Consider the following 6,010-nt stretch of genomic DNA (forward strand, 5'->3'; position numbering starts at 1 on the left):
AAAATGTAAGCTACCGTCGACTAGAAACTTCTTTACCAACCGCCTGAGTTAAGAGGCTGTATTCAAGTATCATTAATAAACAAAATATGATTGTTACAATTCTTACTATTCAAATAAATAATTTTATAAAATCCGTACATCGTAAATTAGAGCTAGTACCTACATTCGTATTTTTGAATTTTAAGTATAATTCAAAAAACGCCGTCGATATTAAGTATTCGTATGTACAGTGAGCTGCAAAAGTGTATACCCACTTTGTGACTTGATAAAGTGGGTTTGCACTTTTGCAGCTGGTACAGTCAGCATCAAATAGAGTGACAATGGCAACTAAAGTGACCAAATATGTAACTTATCTTTGTTACCATTGGAATAATGGTCTATTGCCGTTATATTTCGCAACTTTAGCTGTTACTATGTATTTAACGCTGATTGTACCTTGCATAAAATAAAGTAATACATTTGACTTACAGCTATGTAAAACTCGACACACGACACAACCTTGCAATGAAACCGGCGGTGTTGACTCATACGTTTACTGCAAGCATTAACTCTTCACTTTACAATATATTGTTACTTGAAATTGAATGTTCGCTCGGGTATTATTTTGCCGTCGCTAGTAAAACCCAGTCTTTCCATTTCTTTTTTGGAAATACGTAAGCTTCCAGGTTGCAGGCAGAATGGATTAGGTTTGCTATTACTTCTACCAGAGAACAGTTTGTAGAGTATGCCGGCCGCTACCACGGCGATGCCTATGCCGACTATCGGGAGCCATGCTGGAGTTTCATCTGTAAATATCAAAGAGGACATAATAGGATATACCGGTACTGTCATAGTAAATTTTGTAACCACAGTAAATTCACTGCCATCTATCGACACACTTTAAAACTAATAATGAAGATTTATAAAAATACGATAAAATGTATTTAAATATGGATAAATGGTTTTTTTTATTTGCATTAATTATTTTAATATGATTTTGACAATTGTTAAATAATAAACGAAACTGTCAACGCCCTCTATACGAGAGTAGGCCAAAGGTAGTGGCGCCATCTGATCGAGAATAAAATTTTCGTGATTTTCGAGGCAGGTTTTTTCCTTAGACTGTATCCATCTATTACGGAGTTATATCTATATTATATATTTGGAAAATATATAACGTTTTACGCGCCGAAAAGGCAAGTCAAGTACCCATATAACCATTCCGGTCGCAGAAATCATCAAAGTAGTAACTAAATGTCAGATATGTCGTAACAGCTACTACACTCTGCGACTGTGTTCTGTTTTGGTTACTTAGTGTGGTAACAGTGTGTACACAATGCGACCAGAATTGTTTCAGTAACTAAGTGTGGTCGCCGTGTGTACACTTTTCGGTCACAAAGTGTCGTAACATTTTTTACAGTACATATGGTGCTACTTTTTCGCACTAGTGCGGGAATGAGCACTTTTCGTGCATATGTCGAAAGTTTAAAGGGCCATATGTACTGTAAAACGTTGTACGATACACGTGCGAAAAGGTAATTCGCAACTCGTGTCGATTTAAAACACTCCCTGCGGTCGTGTTTTAATTTATCGCCACTCGTTTCGAATTTCCTCTTTTCCGCACTTGTATCGTAAATAACTATTTCTACACTTTGCGTTCAGTTTGTGACCAAATCTATTTTTTTTTTTTCAAAATTTTTGACCCAGTAGTTTCGGAGATAAAGGGGTGGGGGGGGGGTGGATTTTCTTGAATAACTTCTAAACTCTTTATCCTAGTTATAACAAATATATATTTCAAATTCTCACAATACAAGGAGCTCGTTCATTTGATATATGTAACACAATATTATATATTAATATTATAGGGACATTTTTACATAAATAGGGATGTTGACAATTTTTAGAACTGTTTTCATTTTATAGATAGCCACGTAATTGCAAACGAAATTGTCAGTGCCAGAGGACCACCAGGTTTGACAACTTGCCTGTGCGTGTGTCTCACACCGTGACGTCACGCGTTCCGATTTGCGTTTCCAGTCACGTGATGCTGGGCATTATTTTAAATACTTATACAACTACTAAAACAAAATATGATTTTCAGCATTCTAATACTCCCAGCTACGGTAAAAACGTAACATTTTATATATTCGCGATGAATCGCAATGAATGTCAACATCCCTATTGACAGTCCCACGGTAAGTTCTATAAGGCTTGTGTTGTGGTGTGGGTACTTAGACAACGATACTTATATACAATATACAAATACTTAAAATACGTAGAAAACATCCATGACTCAGGAACAAATATCTGTGCTCATCACACAAATAAATGCCCTTACCGGGATTCCATCCCAGGACCATCGGCTTCATAGGCAGGGTCACTAGAGTTAGACCAAGAAAAGTCTGCAGAGATTTTGACAGAACACGCAGTGCCACTGTTATTTATAACTACGACATAATTTCATAGAAGTTTGACGTTTAAAATACCACCTGCACTGCGTGTGCTGTCAAAATCTCTGCAGACTTTTCTTGGTTTGACTCTAACTCACTACCCACTAGGCCAGTCCGGTCGTCAAGACAATATAGTTTGAGAAACTTTATTTTTTAATTTTCTCATTTACCCCCCAAAAGTGGCCCCCATGTTTAAAATTCATTTGTTTACGTTACATGTCCGTCTCGGTCACAAACTTACATATGTGTACCAAATTTCAACTTAATTGGTCCAGTAGTTTCGGGGAAAATAGGTTGTGACAGACAGACAGACGCACGAGTGGTCCTATAAGGGTTCCGTTTTTTTCTTTGAGGTACAGAATGCTACGCGAATTACTAACTCCACGCAGACGAAGTCGCGGGCAAAAGCTAGTACTACAATAAATACAAGTAAGTAGATGAATGGGCCACAATCGACACAAGCCAAAATCGCTTTCGTGCACTGTCAAATCAAGGAATCCCAAATTAAAAGCATTGTTCTGAGAATTCAGATTTGGTGAGTTAGATGTGCTAGGTAGGTACCGGCTGCTGCATTTCGGCAGAGGATTTTATGGACCGTCACTAAAAATAGGTTCTTAATAAACAAACTAGTTAGGTACCTCGAGAAGACATTTCAATTGGGAGGACCAAAAATCCCTTGCCATGTAGTTTCTTTCATTTTATCGGTAATTTTGTAGTTCCATATTTTTAGTAATTTACGGGTGATTTTCAATGTCAACTGTCAAAGTATTTAGACGTAAAAACTCATAACATAAGGCCAGGATTACACTCGTAAGTTTTACTTACGTAAGTAGGGACAAAGCTATTTGCTAGAAAGAGATAACGATATTCATATCTCATTCTGTAGTATAGCTGTGTCCCTACTTACGTAAGTAAAACTTACGAGTGTAATCCTGGCCTAAGTAACATATCCATCGACATGAAGTTTTATAAGGATTGCCGCAGATTGGTCTTGACGTACGAGATCAAAGATTATATTTGGATTATATTCTTTGATATGCAACCTTCTTAATGTTGTATTCACGCCTTTAAATTGTATCAATTTTATAGTGACATCTGGTGACGTAGTTTGCATAATAGTAAGTCAACTTTACGCAAAAGTAGGTAGTCGATCTAATTAATAATGATCTGGATCGGTCTTGAGCTTCGTACTAACTTCGCTCCAAGTCTTCCCAATAGCCTTCGCCTCAGCAATGATAGTCCGGCGCCAGGTCTGCTTTGGACGGCAACGTTTCCTCTTTCCTTGGGGATTCCAGTCTAGGGCTTGCCTCGGTATGTGTTCAGGATCCCTTCGGAGTGTATGCCCAATCCAACTCCATTTCCGGCGCTTGATCTGCTGGTCGATCGGAGTCTCATTGCAGCATCTCCACAGGCTGATATTGGAAATTTTCTCGGGCCAGTATATACCGAGAATGCGGCGGAGGCAGCGGTTAATACAGACTTGTAGTTGGCGCGAGATGTCTTTTGTGACCTTCCACGTCTCGCACCCATACAGCAATACGGTTTTTACGTTTGACCGGAATATTCTGAGCTTGACTCTCCGTGTCAGTTTACTTGATTGCCATACGGGGCGAAGCTGTGCGAAGGTTGCTCTTGCTTTGGCTATTCTCGAAGCAATGTCCTCTTCGGTCCCTCCTGTTTCCGACACGACGCTCCCGAGGTAAGTAAATTTGTGGACTTGCTCCACAGCCTCTATGCCAATAAGGAGCGGCACGGTACTTGTCGCCCTGCACCTCATCTCCTGGGTCTTCCGGGTGTTGACTTTGAGTCCCGTCTTCATTGCCATACTTCGAAGGTCGTCCAGCTTGGCTTGCATATCAGCGCGTGTGTGGCTCAGCAGGCATAGGTCATCGGCATAGTCCAGATCTTCTAAGATGTTGGAGAGTCCCCACTCTATGCCGCGGCGCTTATTGTCAATGGTATGATGCATGATGTGATCGAGAACAACAAGGAAGAGGAGAGGAGAGAGAAGACACCCTTGTCGCACCCCCGCATTCACTGGAATATCCTCCGAGACGAGGCCATTGTGCGTCACTCTACAAGAGTAATAACTGTTGTAGATAGCCTTTATGAGGTTGATGATTTTCTCGGGGACACCAATTTCACGCAGCCGGTTCCAGATACAAGCCCACCTTAGCGTATCAAAGGCTTTTTCGAAGTCTACAAATGCTAGGTACATTTCCCTCTGCCATTCAGTAGCCTGTTCTAAAATGATACGCAGCATGTTGACCTGAATGCGTTAAATGGTTAGCCAATAATAGTTATTTACGATACAAGTGCGGAAAAGAGGAAATTCGAAACGAGTGGCGATAAATTAAAACACGACCGCAGGGAGTGTTTTAAATCGACACGAGTTGCGAATTACCTTTTCGCACGTGTATCGTACAACGTTTTACAGTACATATGGCCCTTTAAATTTTCGACATATGCACGAAAAGTGCTCTTTTACGCACTAGTGCGAGAAAGTAGCACCATATGTACTGTAAAATATATTTTGGTCATCAGAAAAATCAGATGGTCAGCGTGGATTAGGTTAAGTAAGACTTTTGAGAATTTGCGGAAATTTAGGGTTGCCCCGTAAAGTAAAAAAAATATCTTGAATTTCTTAACTTTTTTATTATAAAATAATGTGACATTTAGTTAAAATATGACCAATTAAAAACGAAGAACCACTAAATACTTAATAAATAACCAACAATACTTAAGTTACCGCCGCAGCGCAGCGGGGTATAGTAACAATAAATCATAGGTATGGTAGCTAGGTACAGTCACCAGCGGGCGCACCATGGTTACATTCTTATCGCTTGTCACTATGCCCGTCACTTTCGCACTTACATGTTAGAACGTGATAGGCATGGTGACAAGCGACAAAATTGCGACCGTGCTACGGCCGCAGGTCAATTTAATTACAATATACACAAGCGATTTTATTGTCAATAGAGAAATTGTGTATATTAATTTGAATTTTGTCACTGTTATCATTATCACAGTGAAAAAAAAACCGGCCAAGTGCGAGTCGGATTCGCGCACCGAGGGTTTCGTACTTTTTAGTATTTGTTGTTATAGCGGCAACAGAAATACATCATCTGTGAAAATTTCAACTGTCTAGCTATCACGGTTCATGAGATACAGCCTGGTGACAGACAGACGGACAGCGGAGTCTTAGTGATAGGGTCCCGTTTTTACCCTTTGGGTACGGAACCCTAAAAATGACATTTTCATATTTTAATAGGTACCTTGAATGTTCAAAAGAATGCCATTTGCCTTCTGTTCTGTTAACTATGGACAATAAAAAATAATGTAACCCACGAAGCGTACAGCACTAAAGTCGGATACCCCTCTTAAGAGTCCCCGGCAAGCTCGGCCGAATTTCACCTTCCCATACAAGCGAAGTTTCGTCCGGATTGTAAGCGGATTGTAATGAAACTGCACATACAATGACATGAGGTATATCTAGGTATATTTTTAACATACATTACATAAACTAATTACAGACATAGGTATACCTTATCCTGTTGTAAGTACAGTTTCAGAGCAAACTA

The sequence above is a fragment of the Cydia strobilella genome, chromosome 5 (assembly GCF_947568885.1).
Source record: "Cydia strobilella chromosome 5, ilCydStro3.1, whole genome shotgun sequence".
Taxonomy (NCBI): domain Eukaryota; kingdom Metazoa; phylum Arthropoda; class Insecta; order Lepidoptera; family Tortricidae; genus Cydia; species Cydia strobilella.